This window comes from Erpetoichthys calabaricus, chromosome 2, assembly GCF_900747795.2.
Source record: "Erpetoichthys calabaricus chromosome 2, fErpCal1.3, whole genome shotgun sequence".
In the NCBI taxonomy this organism is placed as follows: Eukaryota; Metazoa; Chordata; class Cladistia; order Polypteriformes; family Polypteridae; genus Erpetoichthys; species Erpetoichthys calabaricus.
In genome coordinates, this window is record NC_041395.2 from 311,833,246 (window position 1) to 311,846,691 (window position 13,446).

Consider the following 13,446-nt stretch of genomic DNA (forward strand, 5'->3'; position numbering starts at 1 on the left):
CTCCTCCATGTTTGTCAGTTGGTGTCACAAACTGAGGAACCATCCTTTTACCAACTCGATGGCGCACAGACACCCTGCGTGATGAACCAGATATTTTAAATTTAGATTCATTGGTCCATAAGACTTTGTTTCAGCCTACAGCAGTCCATAGCTGGTATTTCAAGGCCCTATTTTGTCCTTTAAGAAATGGCTTTCTTACTGCCACTCTCCTTGTCAAACCTGCAGCACAAAGTCTCCGCTTCACAGTAGAAACAGAGACTTGCTTTTATTGACCACTGTTAAGCTGTGTTTGAAGCTGTTGTGCTGTGAGGTGCCTATGACACAAGTTGGTGATCCTCAGAAACTTGCCTTGTGATTGGGTTGTGACTTTGGGTCTGCCAGATCTCGTCCTATCAGAGTTTCTTTCAGTTTCCAATTGCCTTTGGATTGTTTAAGACACCACTGGACTCACTGACACTTTGATTTTGTTGGCAGTTTTCCTAAATGAAGGGCCTGCACGTCTAAGGGTAATAATGCTCTCTCTCATTTCATTTGTTTATTTCTGTTTTCTTGCCATTATCACTGAAATATGTCCAAGTAATCAAAACAAGTTGGGACACCTGTGCAAATTGTTTGCTTCCACTTGCAAGGCTTAATTTACTTCAATTGCTGCAGAACATCTGTAGGTTGTAACCTATTAGTTGTTCCCTGAAGAAAGCCCATTTATAATACTGTGAAGTTTCCTTTTTTCAGTTTTTGCTAAAGTAAACTTTAAATTTCAACCACTGGCACTTAACTACTTACCTTTTCACCATTTTAGGTTATTCATTGCATTTCAACTGAATTAAATTTGAAGAATTTAATAAAAATTGGAAAGTGAGGTGTTCTAAAACATTTGACTGGTAGTATATATATATATATATATATACACAGTATATATATAGTATACTGTAGTGGGTTGGCACCCTGCCCAGGATTGTTTCCTGCCTTGTGCCCTGTGTTGGCTGGGATTGGCTCCAGCAGACCCCCGTGACCCTGTGTTCGGATTCAGCGGGTTGGAAAATGGATGGATGGATATATAGTATATGTGGCTGGGTTATATATATATATATATATATATATATATATATATATATATATATATATATATATATATATATATATATATATAGTACTGTGCAAAAGTTTTAGGCAGGTGTGAAAAAATGTCCTTGTCCTGCTGCAAAATAAATTTGGGGCCAATCATACGCCTCCCTGATGGTATTGCATGATGGATAAGTATCTGCCTGTATTTCTCAGCATTGAGGAGACCATTAATCCTGACCAAATCTCCAACTCTGTTTGCAGAAATGCAGCCCCAAACGTTCAAGGAACCTCCACCATGCTTCACTGTTGCCTGCAGACACTCATTATTGTACCGCTCTCCAGCCCTTCGACGAACAAACTACCTTTTGATACAGCCAAATATTTCAAATTTTGACTCATCGGTCCAGAGCACCTGCTGCCATTTTTCTGCACCCCAGTACCTATGTTTTCACGCATACTTGAGTCGCTTGGCCTTGTTTCCACGTCGGAGGTATGGCTTTTTGGCTGCAACTCCTCCATGAAGACCACTTCTGGCCAGACTTCTCCAGACAGTAGATGGGTGTACCTGGGTCCCACTGGTTTCTGCCAGTTCTGAGCTGATGGCACTGCTGGACATCTTCCGATTTCGAAGGGTAATAAGCTTGATGTGTCTTTCATCTGCTGCACTAAGTTCCCTTGGCCGACCACTGCGTCTACAATCCTCAACGTTGCCGTTTCTTTGTGCTTCTTTAAAAGAGCTTGAACAGCACATCTTGAAACCCCAGTCTGCTTTGAAATCTGTGTCTGGGAGAGACCTTGCTGATGTAGTATAACTACCTTGTGTCTTGTTGCTGTGCTCGATCTTGCCATGACATGAAACTGTCTTCCACAACCTCACCTTGGTAGCAGAGTTTGGCTGCTCCTCACCCAGTTTTAAGCCTCCTACACAGCTGTTTCTGTTTCAGTTAATGACTGTGTTTCAACCTACATGTGACATTGATGATCATTAGCACCTGTTTGGTAGAACTGGTTGATCAGACACCTGACTAGAATCCTACAAAATCCCTGACTTTGTGCAAGTGTACCTATAAGAATTGATGCTGGTTTGAAGGCAGAAGGTAGTAACACCAAATATTGATTTGATTTAGATTTTTCTTTTGTTCGCACACTTTGCATTTTGTAAATTGATAACAATAAACAATCATTAGTTATATTTCTGAAAGCTTTCTTTGTTTACAGCATTTTTTCACACCTGCCTAAACCTTTTGCACAGTACTCTCTCTCTCTCTCTCTCTATATATATATATATATCTCCTATATTCAGATTAGAAGAACTTGGCGTAAAGCCACACACATTTTCACACCAGCTACTGTAAATGCTTGGCGTATGCAAGTTCTCCGCACGGTTTTGCAAACTGGTGGCACCCAGCGTCAAAGCAGTGCTACTATTCCTGTGTGGTTTCCCTTTCTTTTTCAGATCCACATCCTTGACGCTGCTTTATCATATACACTGAAATTAACCGCATATTGTTTACTAGTTTAAGGCATCTGATTGTAATTAACCTGTAACAATATAAAGGTCCACGGAATAGCCAAACTATTCCAAATACCATAGCTGCTTTAGCGTTGTTACTCTCACTGCACCTTCTTCTTCTTCTTTCAGCTGCTCCTGTTAGGGGTTGCCACAGCAGACCATCTTTTTCAATATTACTCTCACTGCACCACTCTGAGTATTTATATCACTGTATCTGAGTGTGGAATCACAGTTCTACAGCAGCTGATTGGAAAGAGAATTATCAGTATACAGCATCAAGCACACGCTGCCTCAGCCATGTGCTATTTGAACTGCTCCCATACGGCAAACTCTTCAGGGCCTTTCCTGTACTGACCTCGCGGTTCAGAAACAGTTTCATCCCAAGAACTATAAATGTAATCAATCAGTCCATCAAGTGCTCCTTGTAGAACTCTTTGTACTTATAAGTACAATTACCTCACTGTAAACTTGCGATACAGTTATAATATTGCACAACCTGAGCCACTTTATAAAGCATGTATTTACATATGATGACGATATAATTTTTAAGATGAAATGCAGCAAAATACGTTTATTGCATTATACAGATAAAACGTTAACTTCATTTAAATAGTCTATATTGTTAATAATTAAACATGTGAGGACACGGTGTTGCAGCGCTAGTGAAGAGCTGGTGCCCTGCGGCGCAACACTGGAAGGATAGATGAACTGAATAATTAAACATGCACTATGAAGATATTTCAATGTTCCTTAAAAATTTTGAAGAATCAGTGTTCTCAACTTACAGATGGCTTAACATCTATTACAGAGCTGATTATGGGGCGATTGGTTACTTGGAGAAAGAAAAGGAAGGACAGGAATTGGGGGTTAGTACGTTTGAAAGAGACATTACTACTGCAATAAATTGTTTCATCGAAGGTCGTGCATGGCGCAGCAAGCATCTTGCCAGAGGCAGGAACAATCTCGGGAAGGGGCACCAGCTCATCGCTAATACTGCGCCACCATGTTCCCATGTTTAATAACATGCTCTCACTCCTATCATCATGAAAATGATATCAAGTATACATCTCAGTATTTTAATTATTCAGAGAGCTGTAATATCACAAATGTATTGGATTCTGTGTCCTGTCCGAAGAAAGAGAAAGCCCTTTTAAGAATCACATAGTGATTCACACACATCGAGCACATAGAAGAACAAATACAAAACAAAGCATTTAACGTGCTACTTTAGTTACAATGGGATTTGAGAAAAGAGTAAATTAAACGATTTTAAGATGAAGTTTATGATGTTCTACTTTAATGGCAAAATAAACTACGTGATTAAAGTGGAAATTTCGAGATTAAAGTTGACATTTTCAGCTTTTTTCTCACTGTGTCTCTATTTTTTTTTCTTTTCTCTGTACCCTAATAAACTTTCATATGACACTCAGACGGTGGGCTACAACTTGCCTTTTCACGGCGACTTTGACCCTAACTTCTTTTTTATTTCAGGCACTGTGCAACATTGTGAACTTGAGCTTTTGAGTTTTTCCGACACTCTATGTAACTCAATCCACTTCCTCAACTTCCTTTTGTTGTTTATACCACTGTTTAAACCAACAAATAGAACATTTTTCCTTGCCTCCACTTGGTATTGACTGAAATTCTTTTATTTCTCCCCATTCTTTTGCCATTGCCTTTTCACAGAACGTTGAGCTTAACGGCTATTTATATTGATTTGCATATTCAAAGAGGCATAATTCTAGGAGGAGTTGGGGTGGGGCAGCAGGCGCGTGCACGTGCGTTACTTTTCACGCTGACCGAGATTTATGGAGTGGAAGAGCGTGGAAGTTGGCGTTTGCACAGATTTATGCATCTGGATGTTTTTGTGCGTATGCACATTTCCGCTTTTGTCCATCTGCCATGTTTAAGTGTGAATTCTACACACGACTTTATGCAAGAGGCCCCAGGAGAGGGAGAGCAGATCAAGCCTGGTGTTAAATGTTCTAAACATTGTGTCAACAAGCACATTACGCTGTAAGCCTGATCTTACAGAGAACAACCAATTACTTTGGCTTGGTTTACGGCTTGCTGGATGCAGCAGAGCAGCTAAAGAGCTATACTTCTGCTCCTTCCATTAGAGACGTTGAATTGCCGGTGACTCTGATCATAACAGTATATGTATTTTCCCCATATTCATTATAACAAAATTTCCATTATAACTAAATATTGTTATAGAGCCAAGATTTTCATTACAATGGGATTCCACCTGTATATAGATATATATAAGCATACACATAGAGTAAATCCTCAATATCCAATTCTGCAGATTTGTGTATACCTAATTATAAAGTTTAACCTTTTTCATGACATGCGCTGTTTACTCTAACCCATTAATGGCCATGCATTGTAGAAAAAAAAGAAACAAATGCTGAGAGGCTTATCGCTCAGAAACAACACATCAGATTGACTAATAACAGGCCAATGATACCCTCAGATGTTTGGGGCTGCACACATGCTACATTTTATAGATCAACTTGTGTCTACCCAGCACCGAGAGGTATGGGTAAGCCGTTCATTCCCAATCCTGATGGGTATAGGGCCTTGCATTTGTGCCCCTCAAGTGAGGAATTCCCAGAAAGTGTGTGTCATGAGCTTGCATTGATTAATCCCTGCCCTTCCGCCCGTCACTACTACTGTTTGGTTGGTTTGGTAAGACCCTTGGAATGGCCTTCCTGCGGTCACTTCTAGCCTCTGGTGGAGTGCCAAGAAGATGTATAAAAGTAAAGTAAGAAGAAGTAAAAATTGAAACATGGTTTCTTTAGTTGAGCCTATGGAAGGATCATCACTGAGGGGTGAGAGCAGAGCTAGTGTGTCCACCTGACACTGTCTCCTCCTTCTGGTCCTCCCCCTGAGCTAGCATCCGGCCAGAATCTTACTCCATTTTTTCCATAGGATCAACTCTTCTTCAGTATCCCTGGTTTATCTGTTCATGGAGTTTTTCACAACACCTGGGAGTGATTCCAGCTCTTATTAATGAGCAACCTGGAACACTCCCAAGGCCATCATAAAAGGAGCCGCTTCACTCCATTCGGGGAGCCAGAGTCTGGAGGAAGTGGATGAAGCCTGCTGAAGAGGATTGGAGGCAGAGAGAAGGAAAAGAGGACTGTGCTGTGCTGTGGGGAGCAGAAAAAAGCACTCCCCAGCTGTAAATAAATGTGTGTGCTGGAGTGGAACTCGTGTCCTGCCTGTCTGTGTCAGGGTTAGGGCAGCTGTACGCGCCCCGGTGGTCCACAGTATATACAGTATTGTTTATACTGGGTTTGTATGTGTATGTATAGCACAAACTTTGTGGGCCATCCACAATAGCACAAGTTGGGACCCTATTCTAAAAAAAACCAAAACATTTATTTCAAACCCACATGCGCCTTCACTGAAGTCAAAATGCATTAAAGTAAATGTTTTTTTGTAAACCAAATTAAATTAAACCCGTGCTCTGCATTGCTGTTTACTATTTGGTGAAGATTGCTGTAGCGATGATACAATGTAGCCCTGAAGACAGGCAAGGCTGGCTGACTGACTGACAGTGACCTGTCACACCGGTGCATTCCACAAGTTCTGAGAAGGTTTGCGCTACATTTTACAAGCCTGGTAAGGTTCATGAATGCAGGCAGAAACGAACTTCCAGAAGAGAGATTAAATAGGAATCCTATACAAAAGATAGCAGCTGGTCTTCTGAATGGCTGCAAGTAGACTGGGTCTGAGAGTGAGCCAGGACAAAAACCAAAAAAGCTAAATACCAGAGGGTCAAGAAGCATGAGAGCCAGACCTAAATGAGAGACAAAAATCATGATCAAAAAACTAAAGCAAAAAAGTTGTTCTCAAAGGTCATCTTAGCAAAAAGAGTTCAAAAGATTGATAAGAAAAATGGTTTTGAATCTGCAACTTGGTTGAGCAAGTGATTTCCAGGAGGCACTTTTAACCCTTTTCTTGTCATGTCACGATGTCAGAGGAAAAGCCCCTAACAATGAGCGCATTTGCCCTAACAATGGGAGCTCCAAAATGGCGGCAAATGGAAAAACCAAAATGGAAGACAACACAGTCCAAAAAGTAATTAATCAAAATGAAGAAGAATCATCACAAATGGATGTCGGAGTCAAACTCTTTAACTCAAAAAAAAAAAAAAAAAAGAAAACATTAAATCGAGTGTCAAATTAACCAAAAATGTATAAAAACTCAGAAAAAGGAACCTAATCCTAAAATCTTTGGTGAATCACAGAGAGAAACTGCAACAGTAAAGGACGATCAAACATCACGGCTGGGCTACACGATGGGGGGACTGTACGCCAAGTGCACGTTTCTTATTTAATGAGGCCTTCCTCATGGTCGATAATACTGGGGAAGTGCGTCCAGAGATGTTACGCCTCATGAGGTACCAAGGCATGGTTTGTCACCATTAACAAACGTGCCAGCTGTTGGGCTTAACTGTAGTTCGGTTTGTGCCTCAGTGTTTCAATGTCAGTGTTCATTACAATAATAACAATGTAACATTTTGAGACTCCAGTGTTATTATTCACATATTTTTATTTAAATATTGCATATTGTTATTTCTTTTTGGCAGTCACTTGGCACATCCTTGTTAATAGGCTCATTGTTGTCTGCAGTGGAAGGAAGAGGGTAACTGATAATTTAAGCAGAGATGTTATTTTTATAGTTATGCAATGCCATGTTGTGCCAACTGCTGGCTAGCACATTCTGGGGCACCATTTAAATATTTGAAGAAACTCTTTGTTGTGTCACACACGTGCACATCGGGAGCATCCACTGAGCTCTTATAAAATAAGCACACCAACAGCAGTGTCTGACGAAGTGTGGCTACTAACAACCTCTCCGTGATGCCTTCTGATGTCACTTTCACTCTTGCCCTGATAGTCCTGCCTCTTCTGCCCAGTGAGCTATATAAAGAGCGCTGGAAGTTTCTGTTCATTGACAGACCTGGGCCCACAGGGAACAGAGCTCCACAGTATCAAGCAATTGTTAAAGCTATGAAAAGAGCAACGGGACACCTAACGTCCACAGTACTAATTTTTGGACCTTTTGATTTATGATTTTCAGTTTCATACTAAACAGGGCACCCAACTGATCCCCAAAACTTAACCATCTCCCTCTTATTATTTCTTACAGCTGTATACTAGATAACTTATGGAGATTTCAAGTATCATTGAACAAGGAATTCCCAGAAAGTGTGGGTCATTAACTTGCACTGATTACGTCCCTGCCCTTTGCACCCACCACCCATCACTACTACCAGATAGATGGTTTGGTTGAGGATTATATTATGACGTCATGCTACATGATACACCACTTTCTTACTGTATCTTTTAGCCAAAGAAAGCATAAATATTAATTTCCATTTTCAAAAATAAAATAAGCATTTTGTGGCTAGATTTGTGAAGGTCTGATGAGGATGCCCTGTGGGTCAAAGGGCCTCCTATCACCTTGTGGAGGCAACAGGGGCCTCCAGCTATACCAGTAAGCAGTAAGTAGGACCTGGGCCATTTAGTCAGACAATGAATCAACCTTAGGTAGAAGAAGAAGAAGAGTGAGAACTTCATGAGGAAATGATGGGCCAGTTTAAGAGGCCTGGAAGAAAAGGAATGGAGTGCAGAAATGAGACTGTGTCTGAGATTCTTGTGTACAAGGACTGAGCACCTTATGTTACATGAAGCCTAACTGTAGCATGAATTGCAGAACATTCAATGTCTTTGCATAAACAGAAAATCCACTCCATGGTTAAAGGAAATGAGGTGGAAATCTGACCAACATTACAATTAAAAGGTTAATAGCTTTTAATAATCAGTGATATTGAAGACTACAGCAAAACTCGAAATATGGAGAAAGTAAAAACTGACAAAAAAATCAAAGTTGTTAAGATGCCATGTTCTTCATGTACAGATGTCGCTAAAGCTTGGAGTCTTGATTCACAAATAAACAGCAACTGAGTCTGAGTGAGCAGAGAAACAAAGAATAAACTGGCCTCCATTTTGATTGGCAGTGGTAAAGAGCGAGGTCAGGGGGAACACCCCCTCCACCAAGGCAGAATGTCAGGGCACATCACACTATGAAAACACAAGAAGGGAACAAATCTAAGTTAAGAAATTTTAAATCTTTGTTGACCATAATACAAATGAAGCAACATAGTGTTAACATTAACATACAACATTTATAGACGTCAAAGACTACATTTTGCAATTCTGAAGTTATATTTCTTCACAACTGTGGCAAACATTTATTTGCCCTGTGAATCTACATTATTAAGTAACTAAACTTATAAACAAAAAAATGATCTCTCCCAGCAGCTTACAATGAACCCTCTTGCACTTCTGTCTTTTGTGTTCCAGAAGGCATTGTTGACGGATTAAACGCTCATCTATTTATCCAAAACAATGAAGGAGTCACAAAACAAGAGCTTCTGTAGCCTTCCTCTGTGTTCAGATTCAAAAGAAATTGTCTTTACTTGATTTTTCACAGCCTTCTGACTGATGAAGCAGAATTCAATCAGGGAAATGCTACTTAATAACCAACAACCAATTAGAGCCTGTTTAGAGTCTGTCTTTTCAAAAGTCTACATTTTCACCTGTCCATGCTATAATGCTGGCCTAGCATTTTCAGAAATAAACAGAGCTGGAGAACATTTTCAAAAGTCTCCAGTTTAGGGGATTAAAAGTGCTGGGGCTAGGTCAGGTCAGGTCAGGTTGGGGAGCATGCACTGGTACAGAGCGTTGCTGCACCCAACACTTGATGAAACAGTTTGGTGTCCTGGTTGGCAACCCCCCAGGCAGAGGTTCTGCCTCCACTCTGCACAGCACTCACAGTACCAGTGCACAGGCCGGCCATGATATCCAGCAACTTTTGCGAACCCTCAGGATATCCCACAGGGCAGCTCGATCAACTGATTCAAACACTTCACGAAAATCAACAAAGGCTGCAAAGAAACTCTGCCAATATTTCTGTTTGTGCTCCATGAGAACCCTCAGTGCCAGTATGTGGTTGATGGTAGACTTCTTAGGCATAAAACTAGACTGTTCCAGTCGCCGGTAGGTGAGCAAGTGAACACGGATCCTATTGACGATGACTGTAGCAAGGACCTTCCCGGCACTGAGAGCAGTGTTATCCCCCTGTAGTTGCTGCAATTCTGGTAATCACCCTTCCCTTTCCAGAAAGGGAAAACAAGTCTTGTTTTCCACTCAGTTAGGATGATGTCCGTCTCTCAAATGGAAGCAAAGATTGCTCACAATGCCAGGAGGACAACCTTACTACCAGCATGGTGAAGTTCTCCCCGGATACCACAGATCCCTGCAGCTTTCCCTGCTCTCAGCTGGTTCACCACCTGTGTAATCTCAGTGAGATTGGGTGGTTCACAGATAATTGGAGGATCAGCCTCAAGAACTGTGAACCCAGAGATGTCCAATGTCCTAGCTGGATGATGAGTTTTAAACATCTGCTTAACGTAGCCAGCCCAATGGGACACAATTGCAATTGCAATTGTGAAAAAAAAACAGAAACTAATGTTTTTAGAATAAGACATTGTAGTGTGGACGTACCCTTAGAAAGGAAGCAGTCACACTTTATGACTTAAATTAAAAACAGCCTGCTGATTGTTCACTTAAATCTTTCATATATGACCACTGTGAGTCACCAACAGAGGCTTCAGTGTAATCTGGACACAACCCTGTAAGGCTCACCTGATGGAGGGCAGCACTGGTATACACACAACATCTTTGGCAAACTGGAGTCATTGATATGCAGGTAGCCAACTCAATCATTGTAGTGCTACAGCTGTTGTTAATGAAGATTTTCATCTTTTATTGGGTTATCTGACACTTGTGAATCCTGTGTGATTATACAAATGTCATCAGCTCTGCAACCGTCCTCCCACTCACGACTGCTTCATCTTCTAACAGGTCACTTTCATCCTGTTCAGGTCTAATACATGTCTAATGCATCTTCTGATCACCCACTCCCATTGACCGTCCACTCCACACCACTGGGTGTTCCGTGACTGCTCATCCCAATCACTGCATATACAGTATATTAAGCTGGCTGCTTCCTTCCACTTGACTGTCCACACCCAAACGCTTCACACTTCACAATCAACACACAACCGCTATGTGCCCTTTGCCATTGTGGTCTTCTGTCTGCATGCTACCTACCATTTTATGTGTCCCCACTGCTTTCTCCCAACCTCTGAGTATTCTTTGACTGTCCAGTCCCAAATGATGTGTGTCCTTTGACCACCTCCTATCTCAAAAGCAGTGTGTCCTTTAACTACTAACTCATACAGACATACAGATGAGATTTTGTATGTTCTTTTAGTGTCTGTCCCATATCCCTGTATGTGCTGTGACTGCCAGGGTATGACCTCTGTGTATCTCTTCACAGCCTGCTCCAGACTGCCTCACTGCTATAGAGATCTATGGGAGAACAACCCCAGGAGTCTGCTAGGCCATTCCTGATTATGGAAGTGGTTCAGGCCTTTGACCTAGAAGAGATCCTAGAGGGAACTTTAAGAGCTACTTTCAGTCAACAGTCAGGAGCAGAGTGTCAGCAAAGGCTCTCCTGGTGGGTGTAATGCATCAGAAAGAAATAGCCATAGTTTACATTATAAAGGAGACCTGATAGAAGAATTCAAAGCCTAACGCTGTGGCTAAGTTGAAGAACCAAGAAGATCAAAATGAAATGAAGGGAAAGTACAAGGGAAAATTCTTTGTTGAAAGAAACGATTGCAAAAGAGTCTTAAACCAGAAGATCATGCATCCAAAGATTCACAAGATATCGTCCATAAACTGCTGCCACAATATATTGGGCTCATTGATGATGTCACTCCACAATGAACATGGTAATCACATGACTGCAATGCCACACTTTTGCCAGAGCATGCAGTCATGGCCACTAAGAAAAAGCAGAAAATGGCGTGGAAACACCGAACTAAACAAGCATATAAAATGGCGGCACATATGTCATGTAAATATCAAAATATTAACATGATAAAACATGGGTGAAACCGCTGTTAAATAATTGAACTGCATAAAATTCATTTCAGTGAAGAGGAAGAGAGGCTGGTATGGTCACGAGGAAAGTTCAGAATGAAGAAACCTATTGAAGATTTTGTAATGAATATTAATTTTTTCTCTCAAAGCTTAATTATTTCATTGCTATTATTTTATTATTATACCAATGGTGGCACCATTTTATACTGAGTTTTCATCATGAGAACCACTTGTTTACCATATTCTTGACTGCAGCTCTGTTGTTTGCTGCATCATGGCTGCATCATGACCATCAGTGTTGAGACGTTTAGCGTCATGCATGGCATGATTAATTGTGATGAGTCAACCATAAATTTTGATTTGTTTACAGTTTCAAAAAACTGACATGGAAATTCACTTTCCAAACAATTTCACAATTGTGAAATGGAAAACTCACAAAAGACTTTTTTTAGGGTTTTAAAGGCTTATTCTTTAGGGTAGAAAACAAGGAGTGCTGCTTCCTAAAGCCTTGATCACAATTCGGGGTTTACCTGTGTTTCTTTTCTGCAGCTGAATAACGCATGTACAACTTTGGTAAAATCAGTTCTGTTTACACCTCTTGTTCACATCAACGTGGAGAAGTGCAGTATTTAAGAATGTGACATGCTGCATATTTTCCACAGGAAGACACACCAAAACACTCCACAGTAGATGTCACCACATGGGTAGCTACCACTGGCAAAACCCCACCACACTCCTGCATGCTGTGATTTAGCAACTGCCTTATCTTCGTTGAGGATATGCCCACTTCCGGTAATTAGTTTAATTTTTAATTAGCTATCTGTATTTAAACAATAAATGAAAGGCAAATGTATGTGGAATAAATGCATGAAAATGCTTCTAGACAGGAACTATCACTTCTCTCTTTGCACGAATGGCACAAATTTCACTGAAAGTAAAACGCAATTTGATTTTGCAAATCTGATTTTCGTCGCAAATTCAATTTCAAGTGAATCATATCACTCATCACTAGTGATCGATATATAAGATGGTGGTGTAATAAGCATCATGTCCAAGTTTATAAAGGTTGTCCGAAAATATTCACAAAATCAGTCAATATTACAAGAGTAGGGTTATCGATTACACTACTAGGGTCTTGTTGATCAGTCTTCCAAGTGGTATTGCGCTGAGTTGATCGAGTGTGTATTTCTGGTGTTTATTCAACAATCGTGCACTTGTTGTGGGCAATTTTTTTTTTCTCCAAGCCCATGGCAGATTTTCAAGAGACAATGATGATTCCATTTTTCTACATTCACAGACATGTTCACAAATTATGCAGTTCCTGCATTTGGGGAAATCGCAGGGGTCAGCACACCCGGAGTGCACTGGATGAGCCTCACCCTGGGAGAACCACCTTAGTGATCATGGTATCTCCCCTGCCAGGTAAGTATGTGAATTTCCCTTTGGGATTAATAAAGTATCTATCTATCTATCTATCTATCTATCTATCTATCTATCTATCTATCTATCTATCTATCTATCTATCTATCTATCTATCTATCTATCTATCTATCTATCTATCTATCTATCTATCTATCTATCTATCTATCTATCTAAAGAGTTTGTTCCCCATGGAGAGAGTGTTAATCAGCAAAATTTAATTGAACTGCTGAGATATCTACAGGAAAGCATCAGGAAAAAATGTCCGGAGAAGTGGCACACCTGAAACTGCACCATGGTAGCTCACCTGCACACACCGTGTTGTTAGTTGAAGAGTCTTTGACCAAAAACAATGTGGCTGTTGCTTTACAATTCTCTGTGTTCGCCAACTCTTACTTCTTGTGACTTCTTCTTGTTTCT

The 13,446-nt window shown here is 40.6% G+C and overlaps 1 pseudogene; it reads right to left on the bottom strand.

The window, feature by feature from the left end:
• Positions 1-12,908: 12,908 nt before the first annotated feature.
• LOC114647441 (uncharacterized) lies at positions 12,909-13,037 on the bottom strand (annotated as a pseudogene).
• Between the last annotated feature and the right edge of the window lie 409 nt (positions 13,038-13,446).